Consider the following 16,836-nt stretch of genomic DNA (forward strand, 5'->3'; position numbering starts at 1 on the left):
TAAGGTTGTACCCAGGACCTTATTCTAGACAGTGTTGTAAATAATATATAAACTCCTTATTACAGGCAACTATACAGTTGTTGAGCAGTCATTTTGTGAACAACCTCCATTAATCCCTCATACATAATAACATTAACTATAAACAGAACCTTCAGCGTATTTTATAAGGATAATATCCTTTTTCTTCCCCAGGGAAGGAAAATCCTAGTCACTAGAATTAAAGTGGGCAGGGTTTTTTCTCTCTCTGATATGCTTTAGAGGAGAGGAAGTCTCAGTATCCAACTATAGGGAAGAGAGAGAAGCTAATCACTAAATAAATGCGGACCATCCCCTTATCCTCTCAGGGGACTGGAAACAAAGCCCTATGAGGAGAGACTGAAAGAACTGGGCATGTTTAGCCTGGAGAAGAGAAGACTGAGGGGAGATATGATAGCACTCTTCAAGGACTTGAAAGGTTGCCACACAGAGGAGGGCCGGGATCTCCTCTTGATTGTCCCAGAGTGCAGGACACAGAATAATGGGCTCAAGTTGCAAGAAGCCAGATTTCGACTGGACATCAGGAAAAACTTCCTAACTGTTAGAGCCATACGACAATGGAACCAATTCCTAGAGAGGTAGTGGGCTCTCCAACACTGGAGGCATTCAAGAGGCAGCTGGACAGCCCTCTGTCGTGAATGCTTTGATTTGGATTCCTGCATTGAGCAGGGGGTTGGACTTGATGGCCTTGTAGGCCCCTTCCAACTCTACTATTCTATGATTCTATGAAAATATTTATATAAGCATGACTATCAAATATGTTTATTATTTATACAACCTGTAAAGATATTTATAGTGCAATCCTATGTTTGTTTACTCAGAAGCAAGTCCCAATGTATTCAATGGGGCTTACTCAACCAGGGAAAATGGTACCCTGAAGTGATAAGGAACTTGTTCCTTTAACAAGTCTTTTAAGTTGAGACCTTATCCCAGTCTGCGTCTGTGCTGGAATTGCTTTTAATTATGTTTTTAAACCTTTTCTTTAAAAAAATGTTTTTAAAGCTTTTAAAAATGTTTTTAAAGATGTTTTGTTTTAATATATTTTAAAGTCTGTTTTTATGATTTTTAAAGTGTTTTTAGTGCTTTTGTTTGCCGCCCTGGGCTCCTACTGGGAGGAAGGGCAGGATATAAATCAAATAATAAATAAATAAAAATAAATAAATAAACTTCATTCATTTTTTTAAAAAACCAGTATTAGTTTCCTACATAATAACAACTGTGATAAACCCTGCCTAGTTTCTTTAAAAATAGGGTTGGAGGAGGAGAGAAAGATTTACAACACAAACACAAGTCTGCGCTATGTTTACTCAAGACTCCCATTAATTTACAGCACAATCCTAACCATGTCTACTCAAAAGTAAGTTCTAATGGAGTTCAATGGGGTTTCCTCCAGGTACATGGGATTAGAATTGCTTTACTCCCAGAAAAGCAGATATTGAATTAAATACTTTCATATTTCATAGCCCAGGGTCTGACTCTTGGACAGAAGAGAAAAAACAACGTTAAGCCATATTACCTACGCAAACTGCAAAAATCTTAAAGCCACCATTTTCTGATGTTGAAATTAAGCCTAGGCATGCCTGGATCAACAAGTCACAACCCTGGGTTCATTGGCTACAATCCTGAAAGGGCGGGGTTACAGCCAGAGCGTTGAAAAGTTACTTTTTAAAAACTACAACTCCCATCAGCCCCAGCCAGCATGGCCACTGGATTGGGCTGATGGGAGTTGTAGCTAGAGCAAGGAATTGTTCTAAAAATCTGTAAAAAACAGTCGCACGGGGGGGCGGTTGATGTTTTGGTGTATATGTCGGGAACCAGACCACCTAGAAACTTAATTTTTTTTTAAATTGAAGCTGAGAGTCCAGAGATTAAGGGTTGTAGCCGGAGAGCTGGAGGGCCCCCCCAAAAACCGGAGACTCTGGCCAAAAACCAGAGATTAAACAACATGGGGGCAATTCTGGCCAGAGGTGAGAAAAGCAAGGGCGGGGCTGGAATCTCCGGCCATTTGCTGGAGATCTGGCATCGCTACTCCCCTCCTACCCAAAACTATACATTCAGTTTCAGTGTGAAGAGTGTACATGCATGTACTTTAGGGTTGCCAGGTCAGAAGCATCCCAAGCCCTGAGATTTCATGGGCGGACCCTAGTGATGTCATGGGGTGGGCCCTAGTGATGTCATGGGGTTGGCCCTAGTGATGTCATGGGGTTGGCCCTAGTGATGTCACAGGGGCAGGTCTGAGTGATGTCATGGGCCGGGCCAGGGTGATGTCATTAAGGATGATACATTAAGCATCAACCACAGTTGCTTGGAGCATACAATTCAAACAAAAACATTTCTCTGATTAGGAAAAGATAGAAATCTTAGCTAAAAGATGGAGCCTGGGTAAGGAACATTTAATCAGCCTACTTGCTTCTGGCAAGAAGGGTTTAAGTGCCCTCAGGTCAGGAGAGTCACCAGAAGGCCAATGTAGGAAGAAAAGAGGGGGATGTTGTGTTGTGAGGATGTTAGATGAGAGCACTCAGGAGTAAAGATGGATGCCCCTGAAGGCTGCAACTCTGAATACACTAAGGGACTAAGCCCCATGGAACTCAATAGGACTTATTTCTGAGTAGATATGGTTTGGATTGTGCTGTTGTAAAGCTTGACCAGAGATCCTCAGCAAAGCTATCCATATCCAAAGCAGGGCTGGCAACCCTCTGCCTGGATTGCCCTGCCCCTACCTTTCAACATGGCTGTTCCAAATTACTTTACAGATTTGACCCTTCTCTTCAGAAAGAGGTCTGAGAAATGAATAAGAGTAAGAAGACTCTCTACCCTTTTATGTCTACTTTGTGGGCTGCTATAAACTCACTTTGATAGCCAATCCAATTCCACTGAATAATGACTGACAGAGAGAAAACACACATGGTTTAGTCTAACTTCATGCAGCAGCTTGGGAACAACAGTTGCAGCCATGCTTCCCAGTATGTGAATTCTCTTTTACCACTATTGGGCAAGAAACGAACTGTCATGCAACCAACAAGGTGTATCATTAGTGGGTTTAAGGGGGTTGAGCTGAGCTCATGGAACCACTGTTGTTGATTCTATGGCTGTAAGGGAGTGAGGTTGAAGGTAAATGAAATGTAAATAGAAAAATAAAAATAAAAGACGGTGATGATTTCCTAAATGCAATACTGTACAAGCACAACAAGATTCCTATGAGTAAGGCAGAAAACTCAGCATCCTATAACTACTCAGGATTCCTAACCAAAACCCAAACCTAAAAGAATCCTGGCAGCCAGTCAGCCAAGGCCACAGAAATCCCCATGCAGCACAACCTGACTTGGGGGCTGCAGCACGATTGCTAACAAGAGGGAGGCCCTATCAGCACACAATACCTCTGCTTTGAAATCTGCAGTGGTTGCTGATTTGCTACCAGGCCAAGTTCAAGATGTGCTTTCTATGTTACAGGTGCTATGTAGTACTTGTTCTGCTCTTGTAAGAAATCAGTCCTTTAGTGTGGCAGCACCTACGCGTTGGAACTCCCTGCCTATTGACATTAGGCATACACCTTCATTGTACTCTTTTCAGCACCTGCTAAAAACATTTTTGTTTAGGCAAGCCTACCCAGGCATGTAGAAGCTATTGTGTTTTTACCTGTTTTCTTTCTTTCTTTTATTCAAGATAAAGTAAAAGTACAAAATGTTCCAATTCGATTACATAGAAACATTACAAAATAAAGCAACCACAAAAACAAAATATGAAATGAACAAAAGTAATAATAGGTAATTATTAAGGTTAACTTCTTACCCCTTCATATAATACAACAGTTTCCTACATTGAGGTAAATAAATTAAATGGAGCTATTTCATCTATCACTTTATCATTCCAGAATTGTATAAATAAAGCCCATTTCTCTACAAATTTATTTTGATGGTTATAATTCATCGCATTTCTATTATAAGTCATTTTTATCATTAATACTGTCTTCCAAGTTTTTTTCAACCAATCCATCTATGTTGGGAGTTTGTTATTCTTCCATTTTTGCCACTGTGAGCAAAGTAGCTACTAATTGAAAATCTACATTAATAATTTCTTCACGAAATAAGCACAAAAGAATTGTTTTAGGATTTTTGGATAACGTTTGACCTGTAATATTCTGTATTATATCTAAAATTTTGTTCCAAAAAGATTTTATTTTAACACAGCTCCAAAAAAGATGTATAAAATCCGCGTTACTTCTTCTACATCTCCAACAGTACATATTTTGATTAAATATTTTGCTTAATCTATGTGGTGTTAAGTAACATTGATAAACTGCTTTAAAAAAATTCTCTTTCAAATTACTATTTGATAATGTGGTTGGGATATTCTTAAACAACCAAATCCACTCTTCTTCCGATATTGATAAATTAAATTTCTCTAAATCTCTGCTCCATTTCTTTTTATATGTTGAATGTAATTGTTGCATACTTAATGAGGAGAGGATTTGATATATTTTAGCAATAGCATTCTTTTTCTCTGATTGTAGTAAAAAAAAGTCTCAAAAGCCGTAGGAGGACATGGGTTTCCGTGTTTTGTTTTTATTTGTTCTACTATATGCCTTAATTGAAAGAATTGAAATAATGGAGGCCTCTTATTATTCAAAATTTCAGCTGCATTTTCATAAGAAATAATAAATCCTTGTTTAAACCAATCACTATACTTGAACAGTTTTCCCCATGTATGGTAATTAATAGTTTGTTGTAGTTGATTGTTTACAAATTCGTTTCTCAAAATTGAAGTCAGAGGGGAGAAACCTGGGGCCAGCTTTTTTACGCAATAAATCCATACTTTAAATACTCTGTAAATGTAAGGAAATTCTGTTTAGTTGTTATTGTTTTTGGCTTAACCCATAGTAGTTCTTGTAATCTTCTCCTATACATTTCTTGCTCTGCTTTTAATAAGATACTATCGCAATCTTCAAACCAATCTGTAATTAACGATAATTTGACTGCTTGGTAGTAACTAATAATGTTGGGTACTCCGAGTCCTCCATTACTAATTTTTTGATACAGATGTTCATTTGCTGTTCTACTTGGCTTGTTTGACCAGATAAATTTCAATATTTTTTTCTGTATTTGATTAAGTTCGTAGTTTTCTATTTCTAATGGTAAGGTCATAAAAATAAATAAAATCTTAGGTAGGATCATCATGGATATAGCTGCTATTTTTCCTAGCCATGACAGTTGTAATTTTCCCCATTTATTTAAATCTTCCTCAATCTGTTTAAGCAATCTTTTATAATTATAAACTTTGATTATTTGAAGATTAGGATGTAGCCAAATGCCTAAGTATCTTATTGGTTTATCTTCTCATTGTAAACCCATGCCCTTTAGCTGTTTTTCTATTTGCCTTTTGTATATATTAACTCCAAAGCACTCAGATTTATCTATATTTATTTTATATCCAGATGCTTCACTATATAGTTGTAACACCTTAAAAGTGCTTTCAATAGATATTACTGGATGTGTTAAAGTTAAAGCTATATCATCTGCATATAAGTTTATTTTAAATTCCTCCATACCGTATTTGACTCCTGTTATTTGTTGGTTATTTCTTATTAATGTTGCTAATGGTTCCAAAAGAATAGCAAATAATAATGGTGAGAGTGGGCATCCCTGACGAGTTCCACGTTTCAGCCAAATAGGTTTTGATACTTGATTATTAACATATACTTTTGCTGTGGTTTCTGATATATTAATTCTATCCAGGATTTAAATATCCCTCCCAAGTTCATTTTTTTAGGGTTCTAATCAGAAATGACCATTCCACCCTGTCAAATGCTTTCTCTGCGTCTAAGAACAAAAATAACGCTTGTAAATTTTGCTTTTGACTTATTTCTATGCAATCAACAATTTTTTTAACGTCATGTTGTAGTTTCCTATTTTTTATTAATCCCATTTGGTATTGCTTAATGTAGCTTGGTATTATATTATTAAGCCTTTTTGCTATAATGGTCCATATTTTTGCATCTTGATTTAATAATGAAATTGGCCTATATGATTCCATCAAGGTGGGATCTTTGTTTGGTTTTGATATAACTTTAATAATGGCTTCTGACCATGATGCTGGTAGTTTTCTTTGTTGCATTGATTCATTTATCGTTGTTAGATAATGAGGAGTTAATGTATCCACAAATATTTTATAAAATTCGCTTGTTAACCCATCTGGTCCAAAAACAAAACAAAAAACAACTGTTTTTACCTGTTTTTAACTCATTTTCATTATTCTGAATGTTTTTAAATACCTGTCTTTTTATTGTTTTAATTCCTTCTGTAAACTTCTTTGAGATTTTTTACAATAAAGCAGTATATAAATGTTGTACATAACATACATAAGTAATTTTTGGAGTCACTGTGGCCCTTGGGTCTCTTTCCATTTTTAGGAACAAAGGTTTTACTCCCAGAAAAGCGAGTATAGGATTAAAGCTTCATATTGGAAAGGTTTTCAAAACACTGCCCTCTTCAACAGCCCAGGAAAATTTAAGCTTGTTTGACTCCTGCACACAAGAGAGAGAAAAAATTAAAACTATATACTTACTTAATTTATGTGATTTTCAGATAAATGGGGAAAAAACAGGTTTTCCAGCCTTGCAATATGGTCTAGGTACTGCCTTGTCAATCACAACTCTGACTTCGCTTATGGGTTACAAACCTGAAAGGGTGGGGTTAGAGCAGCCAGCTACCAGCTCATTTAACAGAAGTTGCGGGGAGTGGGGTGGCAGCTGACATTTTGGTGTATATCTCTTGAACCAGACCACCTTGAAACTTTTTTTTTAATGAAAGCTGAGAGTCCAGAGATGAAGGTCACTCACCTGGAAAGCCCCCCAAAATCCAGAGTCTCCGGGCAAAAACCAGAGATGTGGCAACCCTAATACTGATACAGGTGTTTGTGGACAAGGCTCTCCATGCAAGAAGAAATCCTCATAGATTTCTCCTTGGATGGAAGAACTGTAAGTGTGTACATATCTGCTTCTTTTCTTTCTCCACAGGCTAGACCTGGTCAAGCAGCCATTAAAGATTCTAGCCCTCAGTTTTGAGTACTTGTTTGATACCACTTGTAATTAAACCATACTCAGCTTAGACCATTTCTCTGCATTTTGCATTAACCTTGAAGGATTTTACATGTGCTAATAACTGTTTTACTGCTGGATGACTCCATTTTTATTGTGGAGGTTGACCACTTGTAAGGACTTTTGCCATAGTAGGTGGCACCCATTTGTATGAAGCAGCAAAATTACTGCAGCAGTTTCTAGGAGTAGTTCTCACTAATTCCTGATTTATGCTATGATTTTCCAAATACTGTGGGCACCAAACCAAGCAGGAAGCTTGCCTGTGTATGCTCTATTGAAATGAGTGAGAAATGCAAAAAGGAACAATTGTGGACTAAATTATACTAATTTAAATATATCTCTACCACCACCATTAGAAGACTTATGCAATGAATCTCATAGCTGGATGCCTTTATAAATATTTTATAGGAATGGGTTGCAGGGTGCATTCCAATGATTCTATGGACTGCAACACTCCAAAATTCAGCCTATGCTTTAAAACCTTTCAGCTGGAGAAGGACATAGCTCACTGGTGGAGCCCATGACATCGCTTTTCTGGAAAATGTTGAATTGGAAATTTTTCCTATACAAATTAGGATAATTTGCATATGGTAATTTGCGTCAGATTTTTTTTAGTTCACACTAAAATTGTCTGATGTCCTATAGAATGATCTAACTTAGCAAATTTATTTTACTTATATTTAGTAAACAAAGCTAAAAACTTTGAAACTGACAAGTTTGCCTAATATATTTGCAATTGTCATCCATTAATTGTTACCAATGATATTATGAAATGGAAAATAAAGCACTGGGAAATTTTCTACCCCACATCACTGGATAGAGCACCTGATTTGCATGCATCCAGACAGGGCTGAAAAAGACTCCTGCCTGAAATCCTGGAGTGCTGCTGCCACTCAAAGAAGACAATAAATGCAGAGGTAGATGGAGCAAAGGAGTGACTTGGTATAAAGTTGTTTTCTATGTTCTTGAGCTATATTGTCATACAATGATGGTGGACCCATGGGACCCCCTTTATAAGCTGAAAAATCTTTGTGACCCCCTTCCCCCAGGGAGGCAGACTGGCTGCCAGGGAGGAAGGGGGAAAGCAGCCTTTCTTTGCAGGCTTGCTTCTTTTTGCTTCACAAAAAGCCCTCTCCTCTCATTCTAAGTAAGGGCGTTGCCAGTAGCGGCAGTGCAAGGAGATGGGAATCAGTGATAGTAATCCCCTCTTCTTCCTGGTAGCTCCACCCTCAGTCTCCTTTGGCATCTGCCATGTATTTTATAGGCAGATGCCTGCCCTTAGAACGCCTGAAAGACGCTCTGACGCTTCAGCAAAAGGCCTCCCCTCTCGTTTGGAGCAAGGGGGAGGTGTCATCTGCAGCAGCAGCGGAAAGCAGACAGGGTAGACGGAGTGAAGACTTTTTAAAAAAAATTAATAAATAATCAATTTCTTTACTGTTCACGGCCCCCTCTGGATTACTTTTCGGCCCCCTTGGGGGTCCCGGCCCCCAGGTTGGGAACCACTGATCTACAGCTCTGCTCATCACAGCACTTGGACAGGGTTCATAGACATCAGTACTGAGAGTTCCCACCTTGCTGACAGGCCCAGAGGGCTCTGTCAGCGGTGGGCCTTTGCAGCCACATCAGGGGAAGTCCTGGCGTGGCTTCAAACTCCTTCCCCTAGGGCGGCTATGCATTCTGTGTCACTCTGGGGAGGGGCAGGGTGTGACTATTTAAGCCCTGCTCCACCCCTACTCGGCATCTTCTGGCCTTGGGCTAATTTTTGCAGCTTAGGGGCAAGTTTGGAGGGCTGCTATTTTGCCATCAAGTTGGTCAGTCTTTAACTAAGTATCAATTTTGGACCATCACCAGTCGGGCCTTGTCAAGTTTGGGTCTTGCAGTTAGGCACACATTCCTTTAGGATTGGTGCAGCTTCCACTGCGGCTATCTTGGGCTTTGGGAGCACTGATATACAGGTGGTGGGGCGCTGGCAATCAGGTGCTTTCCTGACTTATGTGAGGCCAATCAAGGGCCCTCATTAAATGTTGTGCTAGTGAGCACCTTGTTAATTATTTTGTTTCTGTCTTAACAGATTGGAGAGTGCTGGAGAGTCAAGGGACTCAATATGCGGCCACAGCATAGTGTTCTGGGCCAAGAGGAGGGCGTTGCAAGCCAGGCACAGAATCCAATTGGGGCTCAGCCATTGCCCTTCAGTCCAGTGGTTGGGTAGATGTGGTATGCTGTGGAAATGCCTCCTACCAACAATTTTTGATCCTTCATTGGTGCAGCACCATCCAGAGGTTCTGGATGCACATTTGGGAGGCAATGACCTGGGAATGTTGAAGAGGAAAGCCCTTATCATTCAGGTTTGCCTGGATTTGGGGGTCATATGTAGCCACTGGCCTGGGACATTGATTGTTTAGTCCGACATCCTCTGTAGGAGGATTTGGAGGGTGGGAATTGACCCTAGGAGCCTAAACAAAGTGTGAAAGAAAGTAAATAGGGAGGCCCGGCTCATTCTTGCTGATTTGCAGGGCAAGGTAATACCCCATCCAGAGGTGAAGTATAGCAGGGCTGATCGTTACTGGTCAGACGGTGTTCATATGTCTGACTTGGGTGATTATCTGTTTCTGACTGATCTGCAGAGTACCCTGTGTGAAATCATTGGCCACAGGTGGGGAAAGAGGGACTAAGCTGAGGCTTGTCCTCTTCTGTGGCAGATATGTGTGGGAAGTTCACAGGGGGGAGGGCTTGGTGAGCACCCTTAGGCACCCTTTAAGGTGAAAGGTGGGATCTCAGGCTTGCCCTCTGGGTTGGTGAGGCCTGTTGGCAGGATAAGGCTCACTTTTGGGGGTAACTTGTAACACCCACTCCGTTGTGAGGCCCTGGGATGGGGTGGAACAGGAAGCCTCCCTAACCACCCTGTGGGGTTAGGGCTGGGGGAAGGGGACTGGGTTTGGACCATCCCCTTTTCCTTGGCAAGGTTTCCTTGCCCAATTGGTTAAGAGTTCTGTCCCACACTTTATCTCTGCAGATCAGTTTGCATAATCAATCACTTAATTAGCTTTATCTAAATAAACATGGCCCTTGTTTTACTCACACACACTTCACCTTGTCTCTTCTCTTCATTTCTTGACTGTGGCTGCAAAGGAACTGATGGGAGAATCCTGACTAGAGATGTAAAATTTCTGTTTGAAGTTTGAAGCTATGGGAAAAAAGGTTTTTCCCTGTTTTTTGTTCTCAGAAAAAAACTAAAATTTGGGGGAAAATGGAAAAATATGCAATATTATTAGCACTGTTTACAGATTAAAAATCACTTTATAATAAATACATATATAATATAAAATAATATATAATAAAATAATATAAATATAAAATAATATAATATAAATATATTTTATATAATATAAAATATATTATGTATAACTTGGTTTGCCTTACGTATCATGTTTTGGATATTAAAAGTACAATTTATTTTAAGTCCAGTTTATTCAGACAAAAATTACAAATTTAATTTAAATGGAGCTATAAGCTGCTGAACTGTAAGGAAACCAGTATCTCTTTCATTTTGCCAGTTTATGAGGAGCAAGCAAAAAAAATAAAAATGGAAGAAAACACCAAAATTATTATAAAACAAATAAAGTTATTGTGTATTACGAAATTTATTATATTCCTCCAGTCCTCCACAGTGACAAGCAGACATGAAACACAAGTTTCCATAGAAACAGCTTAGAAAAAGAGGGGAGAAACGAGGACTGGTGCCAGGCATGACTGGGCCCTTGGGCGCCAGTTTGCTCCAGACCCGCAGTACTGTAAAGCCAAACACCCCCTACCCAATACAGGTAGCATGGGGCTTAAATAAGCCCACCCACCCAATTTACATGTCGCATCAGTGTGTCAGTGCACACGCCTGCGCGCATGATTGCCATAACCCAAGATGGTGGCAGGGGCATCAACCCCTTAGGGATGCCTGCCACCATCTTGGGTGATGGCAAACATGCACACGCAGCATGCATGCTGATGTGACAAATAATTGATCAATTGCCTGCTTTGAATGTGTCGTACTTCCCCTGAAAGAGCAGGTTTATTGTCTGGGGGTGCTCCTGGATCGGTGCTCCTGGATCCATCCCTGTTGCTAGAGGCCCAGGTGACCCTAAGAGTGACTTTTACCAACTTTGGCTAGTAAGATAAGTTTGGCTGTTTCTAGACTAGAATAGCCTGACTGCTAATGTCCATTCCCTGGTAATCTCCAGGCTGCATTACTGCAATGTGCCTTTTGTGGGGCTGCCCTTGATATTACCATTTTGTAGCTGGTGCAAAATGTGGTGGCTTGACTGCTCACTGGGGCAGGATATTGCCAACATATTGCCCCACTGCTGAAAGAATTTCACCGGCTACCAATTAGCTACTAAGGTGCTGGTTTGGGGGTATAAAGTTCAAGGTGCTGGTTTTGGGGTATGAAGCGCTATACAGCTTGGAACCAGAATACCTGAAAGATCATCTCACCCCTTATATATCCAGTTGATCACTGCACTCTATAGGTGAGGGCCTCCTGTGGATACCATCTTATTAGGAGGTCCATTCTGCACTATATAAGAATTGGGCCTTTAGTGTTGTGGCACCTACCCTTTGGAATTCCCTCCCCTTAAATATTAGATATGATAGAACTCTTTGTACTTGAAAGGTTGTCAAACAGAGGAGGGCCAAGATCTCTTCTCGATCATCCCAGATTGTAGGATAATGGATAATCCCAGAGTGGAATATGGACTCAAGTTGCCAGATTTTCAACTGAACATCAGGAAAACCTTCCTAACTGTTAGAGTGGTATCACAATGGAACCAATTACCTAGGGAAGTGGTGGGTCTCAAACACTGGAGGCATTCAAGAGGCAGCTGGACAGCTACCTGTCAGGTATGCTTTAATTTGGATTCCTGCATTGAGCAGGGGGTTGGACTCGATGGCCTTATAGGCCCCTTCTAATTCTATGATTCCAGACAGGTGCTGTCTAGACCTACCTGGAGTTGCCAGGAATTGAATTTGGGACCTTCTGCATGCAAGGCAGATGCTCTACCACTGAGCTATGGCGCTGAGCTATTCTATGTGGAGGTTTGTTTGTTTGCATGAAGGGGCATTCAGTCATGGAAGCCATGTAAGGACAGTGTCAAGTGCTACACCCAAACACCCAAACAAGATTATCTCCTTAGACAAAATTATGGATGTCTGTTTTACTATCGTCTCTGGACATTGTCTGAAGAGAATTCTGAACGTTTCCCATCTGGGTGCTTGGGGGCAATGATCATGTTATTGGTTACCAGAACTTGGTTTGTCTTTAATGTTTTCAGGCTACTGCTACTGTATGTGCACAAAGATCTGTAGACTAGGGTACTAATCAGAAGCGAATCCCTCATTGGTATTAGAACAGGGCCAGAAGAGGGCATCTCTTGGCCATAATAAACACAGGAGATCCATGACTAGATGTCCTGATACCCATTTCAAAGTTTAAAAGTTGCTGTGGAGGGTGAGCCTTTGCCAAATGGTAGTGGATTCCCCCATGTCATGTTCCTCATCAAAATACTCCCCTCAAAACATTCTAATAGCCTTGTTGGGGGGGGGGAGAGGCAGGTATAGTAAGTTTTGTCCCTGAAAAATGAAATGGACTGCTTTCAAGTCGATTTCAACTTATGGGTGACCTTATGAATAGGGTTTTCATGGTAAGCGGTATTCAGAGGGTGTTTACCATTGCCTTCCTCTGAGGCTGAGAAGCAGTGACTGGCCCAAGGTCACCCAGTGAGCTTCATGGCTGTGTGGGGATTTGAACCCAGGTCTCCCAGGTTGTAGTCCAACATCTTAACCACTACACCACACTGGCTCTCTGATTTTATCCCTACTAGGGCTAATATCAGAGATGCCCTGGCCTCCATGCTCTAGTAACCTCTAGGTTTGACTACTATAATGTACCACAGATGAGCTGCCTTTGAAGATGGTTTGGCAAGCTAGTATGAATTTTCTCATTCACAAATCCGCATTAGAAATACACTGAAAAACCAATATGCTTTCCTGTATCGATAATAAATTGCATTAACGTCCATGTGCTTGGACACAATGCCATGGACTTTCCTGCAATAGGCAGTCCATGGGCATTCCTCCATCATATGCCAAGCCCCGTCTCCTTCCCCCCCTAATAGCCAGTTGCATTTCCGGTACCAAATTTGGATCCACCCTCTCCCTTTCCTACAGTTCATTCCTGCTTCTGGTACTGAACTGGTACTTCCTCTTTCTGGCTTCTGTAACTGTATCACATTTATTTTTAAAGCTACTGTTTTGTGATCAAACAAAATCAAATGTTTAATGAATAATATTTCCACTTAAAAGCTATTTTGCAATATTATGCAAACAATTCATTGAAAACATGGAGTTTAAAGGAGGAGGTTTTTAACTGAGCTTCCTTGGGCTGATAGGGGGAAATTGGGGGGGGGGAAGGAGCAAGCTCTTGTAATTTAATGTGGTATTGATCTTGCAGCCAATCCAGCAGCAGGCAAAGCCTCTTTTCCTGCCCAACAGCTGATGGGGACGGAAGGGGGAGCCAAGCATACCAAAGAGCCAGGCAGCCATCTCTCTCTCTCTCTGTGACCGCAGGCACTGTAAGTTGTTTTCTTTTCCTCCGAGCCTGAAACTGACTAATCTGGGTCCCCTCTTTGCTAACTTAAAACTGAATGACAGATGATCTCTTGCTTCCTTTCTCCCATATGGAAAACGTGGATTTTGTGGTTTGGTATGGATGGGCCCTTAGTGTTTTGACCATCTTACAGCTGTGCTATGCCAATAGCACTGGTTCTCACTTGTTTCCAGGCCCAATTCAAAGTGTTTGTTTCAATCTATAAAGCCCTAAATGGTTTGAGGACAGGTTAGCTGAAGGATCACCTCATCCCGTATAAACTTACTTGGATCTTGAGGTAATTGTCAGATATCCTTCTCTGAGGACTACTGCCTAATGATATCTGGCTGGTTTCTACTAGGGAGAAGGTCTGCTCCATGATAACACCTTGGATGTGGAATATCCTCCATGCAGAAGCTTGCCTGGTGCCTACTCTGTATTTTCGTTTTGGTACCTGGTGAAGACTTTTTATTTTTCTATTGTATGTTTCTAAACCATTTTTATATACACTACCCAGAGACTGTGGAATAAAAGTGGAATAGACATACTCACCAGTACAAAGTAATGGCACTTTTTTTGCTGTCCATAGCAGCTCTTTTGTGCTGGCACCCACGACACTATTAGCAACACGTGAGTACCGGCACCTCATTCCCCCCCCCAAAAAAGCACTGGAAATATTGGAAATATTGTTTAACAAAATAACAAACAAGCCTTTATATCTCAGTTTGTGCCTTATTGCAACTCTTCGTATGCCTCCTTCTATACACACATACTATTAATTAATTAATTAATCAATTAATATCCCACCTTTCCTCCCAGTAGGAGCCCAGGGTGGCAAACAAAAGCACTAAAAACACTCTAAAACATAATAAAAACAGACTTTAAAATATATAAAAACAAAACATCCTTAAAACATATTAAAATGATATATCTGTAAAAAAATCTTTTTTAAAAAAAAAAGCATTAAAAACAACTTTTTATTTAAAAAAAGCTTTAAAAACTCATTAAAAAGCAATTCTAATACAGTCACAGACTGGGGTAAGTTCTCTACTTAAAAGGCTTGTTGAAAGAGGAAGGTCTTCAATAGGCACCAAAAAGATAACAGAGATGGCGCCTGCCTAATATTTAAGGGGAGGGAATTCCACAGGGTAGGTGCCACTACACTAAAGGGTCACTTCTTATGTTGTGCAGAATGGACCTCCTGATAAGATGGTATCTTCATGAGGCCCTCACCTGCAGAGTTCAGTGACCGACTGGGCATATAAGGGATAAGACGGTCTTTCCAGTATCCTGGTCCCAAGCTGTATAGGGCCTTAGGCACTGAAACTAGAACCTTGAACTTAGCCTGGTAGGTAATAGGTAGCCAGTGCAATTCATTCAGCATCAGGGTGACATGTTGGCAATATTTGCGACCAGACAGTAGTTGTCACAAACCAATGGGTCCAGGGTGGGCATTTTCAGGAGTGGTCAGATCACTGTCTCTTTCAGGGTGGCTGGAACCATTCCCTCCCACAATGACACATCGACCACACCCTGGATCCACTCAGTCAACCACCGTCAGCAAGTTTTAGTAAGCCAAGAAGGGCAAGGGTCAAGAGAACATGTTGCTGGCTGCATCGTCACAAGCACCTTGTCCACCTCATCAGGCTGCATCAACTTAAACTGATCCCAAGAAGTTGCAGCAGATGTTGGACTGGATACCTCACTGGGGACTACAGTACATGTGGATGGGGCATCAAGATTACTATGGAGGTGAGCAACTTTACCCTCAAAGTGCCTTGCAAACAATTCACAGTGGGCCTTCGAAGTGTCTAAAACTCAATTTCCTGGAGTTGATGTCAACAGACCCCTGACAATATGGCAAAGTTCCACTGGATGGCTACTTGAGGATGTGATGGAGGCAGAGAAGTGGGCCTTCTTCATCGCCTCCACTGCCACACAGTAGGCACGGTTATGATGTTTTACTCATGCCTGATAAGCCTCACAGCACAACTTTCGCCACTTGCACTCTAGCCGTCATCCAGCCTGTTTCATTGCCCTTAGCTCACTGGTATACCAAGGTGCAAGCCGGGCTCCACAATGCTGGAGAAGGCAACATTTTAACAACATTTTTAACATCTGTTGTAACACCTACACTTGCACTTACGCTCTTAATATTTTAGTATCTTAATTACTTAACATCTTAATACTTTTAACTGATTTAATACGTTTTTAATATTTTTTAGGCTTGTATTATAGTTGTTTATATGTTTAATTATGTTCTACTACTTTTGGTATATTGTTTTTAAGTTGTTGTTAATATGTTTTTACTTGTATATTGGATGTTTTTATGTTGTGCACTGCCCCGAGAGGTACGGCTATTGGGCGGTATAGAAATATAATAAATAAATAAATAATAAATCGGGGCAACCGTGTCAACAGCCCGATGTGCCTCGCTGTTCCACAGCATGACAAGGGCTTCAACAGGGTCACCTACTTTATCTACTTGGAACTCTTCCGGGGCATTTAGGAATCCTGTAGATTAGTCTCCAGGGGCAGACCATCTTAATCTGTCCACCACCCCTGCATGGGAGGATCTGAGCCATATGTCTGAACTTCATCAGGAAGTGGTTTAACCATGACAATGGGGTGACATCCACCCCACTATCTCCAGACCTCCCCTTCCTCCATCTGGAGCAAAAACCAAGTTGAGGGCGTGCCCTCCCCTATGTGTTGAGCTGGTGACAACCTGAGATAGTCCAATGATTGTCATGGAGGCCATGAAGTCCCGAGCTGGAACACTATATGCAGCCTCAGCATGTACATTGAAATCACCCAGGACTATCATTCTGGGCTCCTCCAATGCCACAGCTGAGACAGCCTCCATCAGCTCAGTCAGAGAAGCTACCAGGCAGCAAGGTGGACAGTACACCAGCAGCAACCCTAGTTTACTGTCTCCTTGGCCTGACACCAGGTGCAGGCCCTCACAGCCAGCTCCAAGACAGAGTGGTTTCCTGGTTACCGAGATGGAAGTTCTGTAGACCCCAGCAACTCCTTCCCCCATCCCTGCAGCCTGTGCTGGTGTTGCACCAAG

The 16,836-nt window shown here is 41.1% G+C and overlaps 1 long non-coding RNA gene across 1 annotated transcript in view; it reads left to right on the forward strand.

Moving 5' to 3' along the window:
- LOC133386215 (uncharacterized) overlaps nt 1–15,907 on the forward strand; it is a 34,716-nt gene extending 18,809 nt beyond the window's left edge. Inside the window, exons 2-4 of the long non-coding RNA XR_009763094.1 lie at nt 9,201–9,474; nt 13,629–13,749; nt 15,252–15,907. This is a non-coding gene — a long non-coding RNA (uncharacterized LOC133386215). The remainder of the gene's footprint in view (nt 1–9,200; nt 9,475–13,628; nt 13,750–15,251) is intronic.
- Nucleotides 15,908–16,836: the final 929 nt, after the last annotated feature.

The sequence above is a fragment of the Rhineura floridana genome, chromosome 5, assembly GCF_030035675.1.
Source record: "Rhineura floridana isolate rRhiFlo1 chromosome 5, rRhiFlo1.hap2, whole genome shotgun sequence".
Lineage (NCBI taxonomy): Eukaryota > Metazoa > Chordata > Lepidosauria > Squamata > Rhineuridae > Rhineura > Rhineura floridana.